This window comes from Leptonychotes weddellii, chromosome 12 (genome assembly GCF_054177405.1).
Source record: "Leptonychotes weddellii isolate Sample4059 chromosome 12, ASM5417740v2, whole genome shotgun sequence".
In the NCBI taxonomy this organism is placed as follows: domain Eukaryota; kingdom Metazoa; phylum Chordata; class Mammalia; order Carnivora; family Phocidae; genus Leptonychotes; species Leptonychotes weddellii.
In genome coordinates this window covers 11,446,313-11,463,180 of record NC_138380.1, presented here as the reverse complement: position 1 = coordinate 11,463,180, position 16,868 = coordinate 11,446,313, and the positions used below count along the sequence as shown (strand labels likewise).

At 42.0% G+C, this 16,868-nt stretch overlaps 1 protein-coding gene across 1 annotated transcript in view; it reads left to right on the top strand.

The window, feature by feature from the left end:
- TMEM178B (transmembrane protein 178B) overlaps positions 1-16,868 on the top strand; it is a 298,915-nt gene that overhangs the window by 201,036 nt on the left and 81,011 nt on the right. The window lies entirely within an intron of this gene.

Sequence of the window (16,868 nt, the reverse complement as noted above, 5' to 3'; positions counted from 1 at the left end):
AAGAATTCCTCATATCAGTGAGGTCATATGATACATGTCTTTCTCTGTTGGACTTATTTTGCTCAGCATAATACCCTCCAGTTCCATCCACGTCGTTGGAAATGGCAAGATCTCATTCCTTTTCATGGCTGCATAATATTCCATTGTATATATATACACCACATCTTCTTTATCCATTCGTCTATCGATGGACATCTTGGCTCTTTTCACAGTTTGGCTATTGTGGACATTGCTGCTATAAACATCGGGGTGCACGTACCCTTTCGGATCCCTACCTTTGTATCTTTGGGGTAAATACCCAGCAGTGCAATTGCTGAATCGTATGGTAGCTCTTTTTTCAACTTTTTGAGAAATCTCCATACTGTTTTCCAGAGTGGTTGCACCAGCTTGCATTTCCACCAACAGTGTAGGAGGGTTCCCCTTTCTCTGCATCCCCACCAACATCTGTCATTTCCTGACTTGTTAATTTTCGCCATTCTGACTGGTGTGAGGTGGTATCTCATTGAGGTTTTGATTTGGATTTCCCTGATGCCGAGCGATGTTGAGCACTTTTTCATGTGTCTGTTGGCCATTTGGATGTCTTCTTTGGAAAAATAGCTGTTCATGTCTTCTGCCCATTTCTTGATTGGATTCTTTGTTCTTTGGGTGTTGAGTTTGATAAGTTCTTTATAGATTTTGGATACTAGCCTTATTTTTAAATGAAAAAGACATGGGAGTTCAAAATATAGTAGAAACCTTTTATGATGCTGATTTTAGCAGACAGGACTAACGTCTGTGTTAGAAGCAAACTGTATTCTATCCTGTTTCTTATTACAGCAGGTGATAGTTGTGTTCCAGGGGAAATAATTTGATTCCAGGAGTTCTTGCACCATTTTCTGTTAAGGAAGCCACAAAGAAATGAACCCCCTGTTACTCTGTGTAATTCTTGGTTTTTTGGAGGTTGTGGTTCTTTAATAGGCCGCCATATTAATTAGGAGGTGTGTGTGTCTCACTTAAGGGAAGAGATCGTTCTTGGGGAAGAGGCCAGACTATTGGACGTAAAAGAGAAATAAAGCAAGCCTTGGTGAGCAACCGACAGGGACAGGCCTCTAGGCCATCAGCCTGGAGGTATTTAGATGTGACCAGCCACATGGGGACCCTGAAGTTGTACCAGTCCTCTGGACACATATTTAGTCTTTGTAAACCAAGTTTCTGTGTTACATTTGTAATACTTTGAGCGTCTATCTCCCTTTCGTTCTTCCTTAGTGCTTAGTAGAAGCTTCAGCCAGCATTCTTCCTGTCTTTTCTGTAGGAACTGTATTTAAGGGTAACTGTATAGACCCACATGATTAGGGTATGTTCTACTTTACAGAGGAAAGCCAACTAATAATTATAGAAATATTTTTTTAAATCATTTCACGAATCCCAGTGAATGTATTGAGTCAGGCGAGTATCCCTAATTGGAATGAAAATCACTGGATATGTAGCTATTAGGGAAATGGATATTTTCTATACTGCCAGAATCACACCGACTACCACAGTACTTTCTGGTCTCAAGAGGTAGGCATAATTGTACAATATAGGAAAAAGATTATTCTCCTCTAATATGGTACACAATCATAACATCACTAATGGTAACAACCTGATGGTATGTGTCTTTGGATGTCACTGAGCACAATTCCAAAACATCACTTACAATGTTTCCTAGAAAAAAAAGTTTGACATTAATCCATTGAGACTTTGGATAGTTCTTTCAGTTTTTAAGAAATATGAAGGATAGAAGAACAAGTTAAGCATCACCAGAAAGAAGTAATCACATAAATCTAGAGGCTAAGACATTCTGCAGGACCACTGGCCTGGGGTCTTCACAAATCAGGGTCAAAAGGGAAAATTGCTAGATTTAAAAATACTTAAATGACACAATAATCAAATGCCATCATCCTGGACTGGATACTGATTTGAACAAAGAAGCTGTAAGGATATGTCGGGGGAACGTTGAATATGGTAAATGTATTAGATGATATGAAATTTACTGAAATAGAGGTAAAGAAATCATTGACTAAAAAAGCTACCAGATGGTACGCACCACAAGATCTCATATTGGTAAGTATATACGTATATAAATGCTAGGAAGAGCCAGAAAGAGACGATGTGCTCAGGTAGTAGCAGTTGATTTCTAGCTGGTAGAAATGTGACATTTCGGCTTTTTGTTCTTGCTTGTGTATATTCTGTAATTTTCTATAACGCACAAAGACTATTTCTCTTATTTTAGGAAATCACCATTGAGAAAACATATCAAGAAAGAATTAAGATTTCATTTTGTATTAAGATCTATTGAGTCTTTTGGAGCACAGATTTTTTTTTATTTATTTTTTATTTTTATTTATTTATTTTTAAAATTTTATTTATTTATTTGCGAGAGAGAATGAGATAGAGAGAGCATGAGAGGGGGGAGGGTCAGAGGGAGAAGCAGACTCCCTGCTGAGCAGGGAGCCCGATGTGGGACTCGATCCCAGGACTCCAGGATCATGACCTGAGCCGAAGGCAGTCACTTAACCAACTGAGCCACCCAGGCGCCCGCACAGATTTTTTTTTAAATAGCCTTTTTGTTTTAGAGCAGTTTTCAAAGTTAGTAAAGAGAGTTCTTGTATAACCTGCCTTCGTTTCCCCTAATGTGAACTCCTTACGTTACCATAGTTCATTTGTCAAAACTAAGATACTAACATTGGTGCATTACCATTAACAAAGCCCCAGACTTCATTCAGATTTTTACCACTTTTCCTAATGTCCCTTTCCTGCTGCACAGTGCCACATTGCATTTAATCATCAGGTCTGTGTGGTCTCTTGAGTCTGAGTCACAGGTTCTCTGTCTTTCCTTATTTTCATGACCTTGACACTTCTGAAGAATATTGCTCAGGTATTTTGCAGGCTGTCCCTCATTCTGGATTTGTCTGCTGTGTTTCTCATCGTTAGAAAGGGGTCGTAGGCTTAAGGGAAGAATTCCACAGAGGTCAGGTGCCCTTCTTACTGCATTATAGGACGGGCTGCATGGTGGCAACACAGCTTATCACTGGTTAAGTTAACCTTGGTCACTTGGTGAAGGTAGGATCTGAAAGGTCTCTACTATTTTTCTAGGTACTGTTTTTGACAGTTACTATTTTTCCCTTTCCATACTATATTCTCTGGAGTGAGTCACTGAGTCCAACCCATATGGTTTTAATTTTTACAAAAAGCAGCTCTGTACTGCCCCCCACCCCAAAACACTGAGAGCAGTAGTTAATTTTAGCTGAGCCGAGGGAACCTTATTTTTTCCACTTTTGAAAGAGCATCATTGGATAACAGCACATGGGAGGGCCGTGGCTTTGGGGGAGCTGGTAACAAAGTGAAAGGACCCTAAGGGAGAGCTGACACTCAGGGTCACGGAGCCCCGGGGCCCTTGATGAGCCCCTACTCCTCTGCATTGTGCTTTGACGAACCTGGACATCCTCCTTCCTGTGCTTAACTTGCAAAAATTGTTTTGTTTTTTTTTTTAATTTAAATTCAATTAGCTGACATATAGTACCTCATTAGTTTCAGATGTCGTGTCCAGTGATTCAACGGGTGTGTATACACATCACATCACATCACGCGCCCTCCTTCATGCCCATCCCCCAGCTTGTTTTATTAGAGAAGTGGTCTTCCCTTACAGGAGGTACTTTTGATTTCCATGGATCTTTCGTCGCTACTGGAGAATGGGTGGCAGAAGAATAAAAAACAGCCCGCCGAGCTGTCCTCCCTGGTGGACATCCCTTCCCTTATGGCTGCAGAGTGGGACCGACCCCACACATCCAGTGCAAGAGCCTCTCCTGTTTGTGTAACTGTTGCTTTCAAAGTGGTCCGCTCGTGTTCCCGATCACGGGTGTCGTTACATGAGAAAGAAAAGTTTCTGGTTCAGGCTAACACTGAGAAAGTTCGTGGGAGATTTTTATCAAATTGGGAGAATGTTCAGGTGTGTTCTGATTCTTGCAGAAAATTCTTTTACGTTTGGAGAATTTGGAAATGGGTGTAAGCGTGCAGAACTTCACATTGGGTATCTTTTTTTACCCATCTATTCTTCCTACTCTAGATGTAGACTAAGAAGTTACTGAGCGCTCTGCCCCTACCCATGAATGTGAATTTGAAAACAAATCTAGTTGAATACTAAAAATGCATGTTTCGATGACAAAATTTTCAGGCCTAGATGTATGTTTGGGGGGCTACTTGGTTAAAGTCTTCATGCATTTGTGTTAATCACCTCAGTAACGTAGGATGGATTTTTGTTTTGCAGTGTTTAAAGGGGAGACAGCAAAAAGGTCAATTATGTTGCTATTTGTTGGCTGTACACAAAAATCTAAACATAGGAAATATCTGAATGTTTCAGGTTGATAGCAAAACACTTGGAATAACTGAATCTTTCAGTCATATTCTGTGTGAGTGTGTATGTCTGTGTGTAGACCTTTCTAAAGCAATTGAAAAGGAGACACCATCTTACTGATATTCAATTGTAGGAACCTTCCTCCACTTTTAGAAAATGATATCCCATGTCCACTTCTTTGTAATATCTAAACTGGTGGGTTTTATATAAATTTTTTTTAGGTTATTAGTATTTTTGCCTTTCTGACCAGAATATACATTTTACCAAGTGTCTCCCTCGAATAGAATGTTATATACTATTAAGATAATTTTGGGCTCTATACAGTCCCAGTAATTTGATTAAACTTTAAAAAAAAAGAATTACATGTTCCTTTCCCTGCTAACAGTAAAAATCGGACTCTATTGTTTTTGTTGTGTGCATGTGTAAGTGTTTGGGGAAGGATCCTGTGCTTTCTACAAGCAAGTATTAATTGAAAGCCCATCATCCTGATCTTTAAGGTAATTATTCCTATAAGTTATAATCATCCTCAGCTGTGTTAGATCTTTTCAGCTGACCGTTACATTGTAGGTGAAGTAGGCTCAGCGTATTAATGGCATTACATTTTAGAGGCAGGGTATCATCTTGGAAAAGAAACTCTTACCTCTCTGTCAGGAAATTTCGGACTTTGATCTGTATCTTGAAGCAGACAGACCTGTAACTGGGTATTACGGAGGCTGATATGTAGCTACAAAGCCCTGAGTGACAGACCCGTCACTGTCTCCCTACCCGTGTCTAGCACAATCCACATCTGACCTGCATACACAGCATATTTCTTTTGTACACTTACTTCACTATCCGATGATGTTACAGTGAGTGAGGTAAGGTGAATGGAAGTGTTCCAGATCCCAGAATTTGGGGCAGGTGGAACCAGCATTAACGTGACGGTGATTGTTACATGTAATTCAGCGATGTTCCCCTCACCCACCCAGTCTGAGTCTTGTAGTTTAGCAATGGCTTCTCCTGACTTTTCTCTTATGGCCTTGCTCAGATTTCTTAAATTCGTCTACATCCTTAAGCCAGTACTGGACAATGTCAGCCTCCCATTCTGAGTAAATACGTGGACTCATTCCCAGTAGTAGTAGTAGTAGTAGAAATCATTTCCATTTGATTTTCTTGTGCCACACTTGATTTGTCAGAGAGCTAAGTGTTGTGTGGGAATTTTTCCTTCCTTAGAAGAAGCAACTTTCATTTTCCATATTTCTTCCTTGACTTGCCTGAATGCCAAGTACTTCTGTCTATAAATTATTTAAAAAGCCCACTTCTATTTCCCTTCTTTCCATATCCCCCAACCTTGTCTTATTGGAGACATAATGAGTCTCAAATATATATAAATGAACAAAGAAAATGGGGGCCTCGGTAGCTAATATTAAAAAAACAAACAAATCCTAACCACTTCTTTGAGGTTTTGGGTTATTAGAATAGTTTGACAAGTGTAGGAAGGACTTTCCTGTGTCAGGACAATGACAATTCATATTCTTCCTTTTTGACCACGAGGATAATAAGGTTTTTTTGTAGCTGAGGGGAATTGAATGTGTTTACACTCTTGTGGCTAGACCATTTTCCATTTTTAATTCAGAGTAGGCCTCAGGCACTGATTTTTTCGTCCTAGATTTAAATCTCCAATCCTATTTACCTCTCAGAGTTTCAGGATCTGACACCTTCTGCTATCCAGTTGATGTCTAATTGACATCTTCACACAGTGTCTAATATTTATCTCAAACTTTGCATGCCCCAACAGAACTGGATTCTCCCCCTTCAAACCAGTTCCTTCCTCTGTCTTGTCTATCTCAGTTAATGGCACCCTGTTGCTCAAATTATGCTTGATTTCTCTTTCCTCAGTACCACCTCCAGTCCATCAGTACATCTGTTGGCTCTGGTCTCCAGTGTATCTTGAACCATTTGACAGCCCCCAAATCTAGGCCACAGCTGTCCCTTGCTTGGTCTATTCCAGTAGCCTTCTCCATAGGGATATCTGGTCTACCTTCTTCTACCAATGCTCTTCCTAGACTATCATTGTTCTCTATTTAGCAGCCAGAGTGTTTAAAACAAATCATATCGTATCCTTCCCGTGTAAAAATGTCCAAAATCTTCCTGTTGCACTTAGATCAACATCCAAATTCCTCATTATGAACCACTAGGCACTGCATTTCTTGGCTGCTACCTGTCTCTCAACCTTCTGTACGCCAGGCTCTGCTTTAGGAATCCGGATTCTGTGAAGTACCGAAGTCTGCCTCCTAGAGCTGACAGTCCAGTGATTCTGAAGGGATAGGTCCCGAGATTTGTGAATATTAGCACATCATTAAAAATTCCCCCGTAAATTATAGCCTTTGCCCTGGCTGGAACATTCAAATTATATTTTCTAATTTCCCTAGTCCCGGTAAGCAAACTTGTTTATTTCACGTGTCTAATCGGCCAAACTCAGCATTCCGCTTTTTATTATATAAAAATTACTGCTTTCCGAGACCTCTTCTCATCTATTATCAGCATTAGCACTTGCCTTCCTTTAATGGACTATTTTTTTTTTCACAAGAAAGGCAATTTTGAAGAATAATCACTTTATGAGTGTTAATGCATGTGTAACGACAGAGAAAACAGCCCTAATGCATTGAGCTGGGTAGGCCAGGTAGTAGACTCTCTTTTCTCCCTGGCTTAATGATTCAGTCCCACAAACAAGACCCGTGATACCCCCAATTCAAAGTTGTGCCTCAGCAAAGTAGTGAGTTCTTCTGTGTCTCTAGAGGCTCTTGAGCACATGCAGGAATCATAGTAACACCTGCCAATGTGAAAGCAGAGAAGCTCCCTTACCTCCTTCCTTGTACCTTTCCCTGCCATGTCCTCCCACCCCACTCCCCTCGGATACCTGGAGAACAAACCCATCTCTCTGCCCCAAGCAGTGCCTATGCAGGGCCAGAGTGGGAGGCTGCAGTTCGACCTTGATTCCTTAGCTGCCACTGATGTCTTCGCTTGGTTTGAGGTCACCCTGGTGTTGAATCATTGCTCTTAGAATTGCTTTTGTTTTTAATATGTGGAGGAGACTGTTCACTGGCATAGTTAACCATCTTCCTATATTTTTTATAATCCCCCAACTTTACTGAGATATAATTGATGAATAAGATTGTAAGACATTTAAAATATACAACGTGATGCTTTCATATACGTTGTGAAGGGATTGCCCCCTTTGAATTAATCAACACATCCATCACCTCACATACTTAACTTTGTGTGTGTGTGTGTGTGTGTGTGAGAGAGAGAGAGAGAGAGAGAGAGAGAATGTTTAAGTTCTAGTCTCTTAGCAGATTTCAATTGTACAATACAGTATTATTAACTGTAGTCACCATGTTCTGTTAGATCCTCAGACTTTATTCATCTTGTAACTGAAAGTTTGTACCCTTTTACTGACCTCTCCCTATTTCCCCACCCCCCAGCCCCTGGCAAACCAGTTTTCTAATCCCTGTTTCTATGTGTTCAACTTTACTTATTTATTTAGATTCCACATATAAGTGATAACATGCAGTATTTGTCTTTCTTTGTCTGGCTTATTTCACTTAGCATAACATCCTCCAATTTCGTCTGTGTCATCGGACAGGACAGGATTTCCTTCCTTAAAGCTGAATGATGTTCCATTGTATACATGCACTACATTTTCTTTATCCATTTTTCCATTGATGGACACTTCGGTTGTTTCTATGTCTTGGCTGTTGTGAATAATGTTGCAGTGAACATGGGAGTACAGGTATCTCTCTGAGAGAATGATTTCGTCCCTTTTGAATATATACCCAGAAGTGGAATTGATCCATCATGTGGTGGTTCTATTTTTAATTTCTTGAGGAAGCGCCATATTGTCTTCCATAGTAGCCCTACCAGTTTGCATTCCCACCACCAGTGCATGAGGGTTCCCTTTCCTCCACGTCCTCACCGGCATTCTCTTCTCTCGTCTTTTTGATAATAGCCATCCTAACATGTATGAGGTGATATCGCCTTGTGGTTTTGATTTGCATTTCCCTGATGATTGGTGATGTCGAGCACCTTTCGTGTATCGGTTGGCCATTTGTCTTCTTTGGAAATATGTCTTTTTAGGTCCTTTGCCCACTTTTAATAGGGTTATATAGCTATTTTCTCTTGAGTTGTATATTTATATGTTTCAAAATGTGTTCTCACCACTTTCTGTAGGTCAAGTTGTACTCCACATCTCACTGATCATCTAGTATTTTGATAGACTTTCTAGTGTGGAAAGCCATTGTACATAATTAGTCTGCTTATCCTGAGAGAGAACACCGGTATTCTTACATCACCCTTTCCACATTCCTTTGTTCCCAGATAAACCTTCTTTCTAAGTTTGTTATGAATCCCTGAATTCAAAATTAAACCCAAGGCATTCTAGCCTGCAAGTGACCATCCTAACTTAAATTTATATGAGTTTTCGAAAAGGTCGCCTCGATTTTTTTCCCCACCAAGAAGAGAAGCCTTTCCCTACTTTTCATATTTTCTAAATAACTCTCATGCCTCTGTACCTGATGTTTCGGGGTCCTTAATTATGCTACATCTTGAGATCATGCAATGTGTCCATTACAGAAATAGAATAACATGTTGCAAGACCAGCCCTTAAAGTTGAGCCAGATCCCTTGAGTTCTATATACATAATTAAGCCTCACCTAGGCTTTGTTCTGCTACAAAGAGATCATCAGACTCTCCATCTTCTGGGGCCTCTTTTTAAATTCAGTATGTAACGATGACAAGATTTTCCTTGGGTCTCTGGACTTGGCACCACAATCCTCTACTTTTCTTCTGTGCATTCATCACAATAACAGAACCCAGAAACCTGGGGGTCCCGTGGGCAGGTGGCCTCTAGAAGACTTAGGGGGTTTTGAAATTTTGCTTCCATCTCCTAGGCTTTGAATTGTTGTGGATATAATTAGTCTTTTCTGTTTCCTCCTTCAGCTCTTTCTTCTCCTAGGAAGACTTGTGACTTAAAAATCATATCTACTTCTCACTCTCTCTCTCTCAGATAAATAAATAAAATCTTTAAAAAAAAATCATATCTACTTATTGGTGGCATTCTAGTACAGAGGGTTGCTTGGGAACTTGGCAGAAACTTCAGCACCATTCCTGGACTCTGAAGTATGGGAGAAGTCAAAAGCATTAAAATCCAGTCTCGGAACTTTGCTTTCCAGTGAATCAAATAGCATGCTACTTCTGCTCTCTGTTGAGCTATTACCTTCTTACATGAGGGTTTTGTATCCTGGGTTTTAGTCATGCTGAGGTGAAGTCAAGAATACTCTGTAACTATTATGAAAACTGTGGATCTTCTTTCTAAATAATGTGATCATGGACGTACATGTGTGCATCTTTGGTTTGTAAGCAATGGAAATCAACTCCAGCCAATGTAAACAAAAAAAGAAGGATGCTGGAGTAGCTCACAGAACAGCGTAAGAGGTAAGCAATGTAGATAAGAACGGGGCAGGAACCAGAGCAGCCCCAGGGGCTCAGGAGTTTAGGGGGGGTCTTCTTTCTGATCCAGCTCCAAGAAGCCCCAATGTCTACATCTGCCCCCAAACTTCAGAAATCTGCAAGAGAAAGAAGTTCATTGTCCTAGCTTGAGTCAGTCCAGTCAGCTACACCAGAAGGGTGGCATGCTCATTAAGATCCATTTTGTGTAGCATGAGGCCATTCCCAGAAATAGGGAGAACATCGTGAGCTAGGCAGGCGAGTCTCCTACAATCTCCACTTTGCGTGCAATTTCGGGGCATTCACAGTCCTCCTACTTGGGAGGAAGATAAAACTAGTTTTGACAGGATTTCATAGAACCTCAGAATATTAGAGTGCACAGAACCCTAGATAATATTTATTTTGTTTCATTGAGCATTTACAGTGTGTCAGATATTAAGCTAAACACCTCACATGTAGCATCTTTTATTTTCACAAGAACTCCATATTTCAAGTACCTATTACATAGTCTACAGATGAGGAACACTCAGAAGAAGATATTGTGGAATCCCCTTAGCTCCTCATAACTGGGCCTCATAACTTCTCAGTCAGGGGAAGAAATTCTCCTCTTGCTTCTGACTTCCTAGGGCTGCAGACTTTCTTTCTAGTTAATCTAAATAGGTCAGAAGTAAATTACAGAACGACATTTCCCAGCCTAAAATGGATTTGGGGACAGATGTATCCTTCCTCCTGGCCATCTTTTCTTATTCTACTGTTGACCAGGACCTTGAAGAGGTTTTCAGGAGGGAGGCACTCCTTTGAAGCAGACCCCCTTTTTAAAAAAATATCTTATTTATCTTATTTGAAAGAGAGAGCAGGAGTGAGGAGAGAGGCAGAGGGAGAGGGAGAAGCAGGCTCCCTGCCGAGCAAGGAGCCCAACGCGGGACTCGATCCCAGGGATCATGACCTGAGCCGAAGGCAGACGCCCAAGCATCTGAGCCACCCAGGTGCCCCTCAGACCCCTTTTTATTTTTTATTTTATTTTATTTTTTTTAAAGATTTTATTTATTTGACAGAGAGAGACACAGTGAGAGAGGGAACACAAGCAGGGGGAGTGGGAGAGGGAGAGGCAGGCTTCCCGCTGAGCAGGGAGCCCGATGTGGGGCTCGATCCCAGGACCCTGGGATCATGACCTGAGCCGAAGGCAGACGCTTAATGACTGAGCCACCCAGGCGCCCCAGACCCCTTTTTAATAAAGGGAAAGCGTGAAGCCTTCACACATTCACCCATTTCTGCCACCCAGGGGGCGTGGACTCCCTCTGCCCGCCCACCGCCTCCCGCCACCAGTCCCCGTGGCCTGACACTTGTCTCTTGTCACCACATGGCTCACCCACAGCTGTTCCATTTCTGGGCCTCGCATCCACCCACTCTTGCTCTGTTCTTCTGTCACACAACCTGAAACTCACGCAGTCGTCTCCCAGCCCCCACGGTCATCCTGCTGGCTGCCCCCTTCTTCACCCTCTGCCCACCTGCCCTCTAAATACCTCTTCCACCTCACCTGTACTTACCAGCTGAAGTTGCCAAGCCATACGCCCTTTTAGCTTCCCCGCAGCTGACTCTTTGGTCTGTGTGGTTTCAGTGTTGTCAGGCTGTGTTTATTCTGGGATTTGAGTACATCTCGATGACTTAGGGAAGGTCTCTCTGCCCGCGAGACAGCTCTCCTTACTGGGATATTATTATTTCAGCTTGCGTGTCTGTCAGGTGACCTAAGGGTTCCCAGGGAGCCACAGGAAGCTGCTTAGGTGTGTCTTTGGTTCCTCCAGACCTGGTACCACCCCAGGCTCATAGTAGGGCCTCCCAACTCACCTTGACTGGCCTCCATCACATCACCCAAACAGACTCCGGCGGGGGATGTGTGTCTGCCATAAATGATAAGCCTTTCTGCTTGCAAAAGGGTGTCACTGATGGGACCATCGGCTTTGCTGTGAGTGTAACTGAACTCACTAAAGATGGAGCTACTTTTCTCCAGGTGGAAAATACTCCTGTCACTTTAACTGATTCGTGCTGATTTCTTCCAAGCCACAAGGAAGCCGATTCATTGTTTCTTCCTCCTGAGCTATTATGCTCCTTGCCTAAGCCTCTTCCTGCCAATCAGAAGGACCCTACTGTGATACCCAGAAACCTAATCCTAGAAGAGGTTGAGGAGTTAGTTTGAAAGGACTAGAGTAATAACTACTCCAGGTTGGCATGAACTCTTCCCACCGGCCATAACAGCCTGGTGAGCAGTCACACGCCTAGCTCCGTGGCGTTCTGAAATTTTACAGTGCTGGAAATTTTATACAGCGTGGGGCTGATTTAGGTAGGAGTCAGCAATACTTCCACTCATTTCCAAAGAGCTGCACAAACCACGCATGGGTAAAATCAAGTATCTCAGTTTCCTGGAAACTCTGCAGGAATTGCAGATGTCTTCGTTGGTACCGCCTTTATAGAAAACAGCATGGAGGTGCCTCAGAAAATTGCAGGCAGGACTACTTTGTGATCCAGCAATCCCACTTCTGGGTATGGATCCAAAGGAAATGAAATCAGTATTTCAAAGAGAGGTCTGCAACTCCCATGTTAATTTCAACATTTTTCACCATATCCAAGATATGGAAACAACCCAGATGTTGGTCAAAAGAAGAGTGGATAAAGGAAATGTGTGTGTATACATGTATATGTATATATATGTGTGTGTGTGTGTATTTATATGTATTATATATAACATAATATATGTATTTCCTTCCGTCTTAAAGCTGAATGATAGTCCTGTATATGTGTACACATAAAAGGAAATCCTGTCGTTTGTGACAACGTGAATGAACCTGGAGGACATTATGCTAAGTGAAATAAGCCAGAGGCAGAAAGACAAACACAGCATGATCTTCACTTATATGTGGAATCTTAAAAATGTCAAATTCCTACAAACAGAAAGTAGAATGATGGTTACCAGGAGCTGGGAGCAGGGCGATGTGGGGAAATACTAGTCAAGGGATACAAATTTTCAGTTACATAAAATAAGTAAGTTCTGGAGACCTGATGTACAGCGATGTGACTCTAGTTAACAATATTGTATCGTCGGGCGCCTGGGTGGCTCAGTTGGTTAAGCGACTGCCTTCGGCTCAGGTCATGATCCTGGAGTCCCGGGATCGAGTCCCTCATCGGGCTCCCTGCTCGGCAGGGAGTCTGCTTCTCCCTCTGACCCTCCCCCCTCTCATGCTCTCTCTATCTCTTTCTCTCTCTCAAATAAATAAATAAAATCTTTAAAAATAAAAAAATAAAAATAATAAAAAAAAATAAAAAAACAATATTGTATCGTATACTTGAAATTTGCTAAAAGGGTAGATCTTAACAGTTCTCACCGCAAGGCAACAAACAAAAAGGGTAATTATATGAGGTGATGGATGTGTTAATTAGTTTGTGGTATTGCACAATGTATAAATCTACAGATCATACATGTTAAATATATACAATTTTAAACTGTCAACTATAACTCAATAAACTTACACAAAATTTTAAATTTGAGGTGGTAAGTAGAAGAGTAGCCAATGTATTTACCAATACTAATTTGTATGCTAATTATTGGATATTTTATGGACATTAAATCTTTTCTTCTCTCCCTCCAAAACCCCTCCAGAATTGCAGATGTTTTAAAAGCACCATTTCTGCAAATGTACCCACATTAGTGTCCTGCGATGGTCCAAACGCTGAGTTGTGGTAACCTTGCTCCTGGCAGCAGTAAAGATTCAATAGATCTTCCTAGGCTCCAAAGCCCAGCTGAGTCTGTTGTAATGTCTCCGCACCCTGGTTAATTGGGTCTGGAAACTGGGCCTTCCTGGGTTTCTTTATGTTGGCAGAAACAAAATCCTGACTCTGAACTCCAGTCAGCAGGAACATGCCAGCAAGTTCATCCCTCTTTCCTGATACCACTATTCTTATTAGGTCCAGGAGGTATAAATAGAAAATTCGTCGTACAAAATGTGTAGCTCTTCTGTCAATTACCTACATAACATACAAAGTAATAAGAGAAAGCGTATCTATCACTCTATCACCAGCTTGCCATAACGAGAGAGTCATATTGCCCTCCTAATGGCCCCTTCTGGACCCATGGAGTGGTCTGTCTAGTAAATTGATCTTGAAACTGGATCATATTCTGGCCTGGACTTCCATTTATACAGCCTAATGGAAAAAAGGGTGTATCTGTACACAACTTAGTATAGTAAAAGAAACAGTAGTGAGAGCTCTTACGTCTTCATCACTTGGAGCTGGGGTGGGTGGTGCCTGTGGGAGTCCCTGATGTTCCTGGATCCTTGAGACTCTGATTAACCAGGAGTGACACACATTACTACACCGATTATACCAGCTGTTGCTAGGCCGCACCATGCTGTCAAAGTCATCAATAGAATGATAATCCTCTTTCTTTCCAGAACTTTATTTGGACAGTGTCAAGGAGTAGCCAGTGTATTTACCAATACTAATTTGTATGCCAATTATTAGAAGAGTGTGTCTAAATAAATCTGAATGGAGACATTTGTGTGGGGTCTCCAGTTCGACAAGAAACTTCTGGGCCTGAACAAGGACTCATTCAAAGACCTTGGGGGAGAAAGGATTTTTCCAGAGACCTGTCTTTCAGCTGGGATGGGATCTGATCTGCTTGCCTGGGATCTCTGGAAAATGACGAGAGATTCTCCTTTTCCTTTAAAAAAATACAGCTTTTTTTTTTTTTTTTAACATATACTGTATTATTTGTTTCAGAGGTACAGATCTGTGATTCAACAGTCTTGCACAATTCACAGAGCTCACCATAGCGCATACCCTCCCCAATGTCTATCACCCAGCTGCCCCATCCCTCCCACACCCACCACTCCATAACATAATAATTAAAATAAATAAATAAATAAAAAAATACAGCTGCTTTGGGAACGAAGCAGTATCTGACAGAGGTAGCCTTCAGGGACTAAGTGCAGTGCTGGAAAACATCTTGTTCTAGGCCTGAGCAATTACTACTAAGGGACATTTTAGCTTCTCACCTAGAAATACTTCAAGCACTAAAATCCATTTCGTTTCAAGTTCGAATTTCCTTCAAGAAAAGAAGAGAAAATCATTTAGGCTTATAGGAAAGAATGAGAGCAGGACAAGCCAAGATTGAGTTAGAGGGTAAATCATCACTTCTCTCTGCAACCCACCTCCTCCCTTCTTTCCCGCTTTTTGGGGGCAACCCTCCTCCTTTTGAGTCAGAAATGTTATTCTTTCTCATGTGCACTGTGGGCTCCAAGCCTAGCCCACACTTTGCTGCCGTGAACAAGCTTTGGTGGCTTTTTGCTCAGTGACCAATTTTTGCTTGTTTGTGTTTTCGCATACTATATGCTATTCACAAGAATACCTTACTGTGGTTTTGGAGGGATCAGCTCCCACTCAGAATCAAGTGATCTTTACCTGTTAGGGAAATCAGAACTCTCTGCCCGCATGTCTCTGTCTCCAGAGGGACCAGCCTCATCTCCAGCTCTGACAGGGGCTGGCGGGGTTTTAAGGACACTTGCTATCTTCTGTAACCTGACTTACCTTGCCTTTGGGTTTTCAAAGGCAGAAATTCTGAGACTGCCTGATCCGCCCTGAGATGACATTTGGTTAGAAATGTTAGGTAAAGCTTGGGATTGAGGTAGGGATCATAATTTCCCAGCTATGACCTTTAGCTCTCAATCCCATGCTAACCATAACCTTTCTAATGGGCATATTTCCTTGCAAGAAAATTTATGCCCCTGTACATCTGCAGGGACTTTCAAATGAACTATAGACGCAGTGTGCTCAGCCTTGGCCAGTATCTAAGCATTGATTTTGTTTTTAAGAGCAAACAATTTGCAGAGAATATAAATAATATGCAGCAGGAATCAGAGAAGGAAAGGGTCGCTGTGGTCAGGAGAGTTTTGAAGTGATTTTTTAAAGCTGGCGTCTGAGTGTGACTCTCAGAAGGGGGAGATTTGACAGATGGACAAGGGGGACAGAGTTCAGAAGGCAGGACGAGCAGGAAGAAAGGCACAAGGAGGCTGGTGCTGTGGGGGGTGCACAGGGCCCAGCGCTGGGTGGGAACACTCAGCAGAGCCAGATGGCCTTGAAGATCAGGCCGAGGAAGCTTACTGTTAGTGTACCTAGTTTCCTTCTTTCAACTCTGCATTATGAAACCTTGTTATTGTGGTAAATTACATGCACAATGTGAAATTTACTATTTCAGTCATTTTTAACGATTTTATTTAAGAGAGCATGCGAGTGGGGGAAGGGATACAGTGGAAGTGGGCGGAGGGAGAAACAGAAAGAGAGGGAGGGGGAAAGAATCTCAAGCAGACTCCCTACTGAGTGCAGAGCCCAGCACGGGGTTCAGTCTCAGGATCCTGAGATCATGACCTGAGCCAAAACCGCGAGTTGGACACTTAACAGACTGGGCCACCCAGGACCCCCCATTTTAATCATTTCAAACGTACGGTTTTTGTAGCATTCAGTAAATTAACATTAAGTGCAACCATCACCACTGTGCATCCAGAACTTCTTCATCTTCCCCAACTGAAACTCTGCACCCACTGAACACTAACTTCCCCTCTCCTCCTCCCCTGGTGGCTGGTAACCACTGCCCTGCTCTCGCTATGAACTGGTTATTCTAGGTACCCCGTATTAGTGGAATCATACAGTATTTGCTGTGTTGTGGCTGGCTTATTTTACTAAGCATAATGTCCTCAAGGTTCACCCACGTGGAAGCACGTGACAGGATTTCCTTCCTTTTTTTTTAAGGCCAAATAATGTTTCATTGTGTGGATACACCACTTCTGTTCGTCCGTTCATCTGTCCCTGGGCATTTGGGTTGCTTCTGCCTTTTGGCTGTTGTGAGCAATGCTGCTGTGAATATGGGTATACAGATACCTGCTTGACTTCCCACTCTCACTTCTTCCTGGTGTGCAGACAGAAGTGGGATTGCTAGATCATATGGTAATTTTTTTTTGAGGAATCG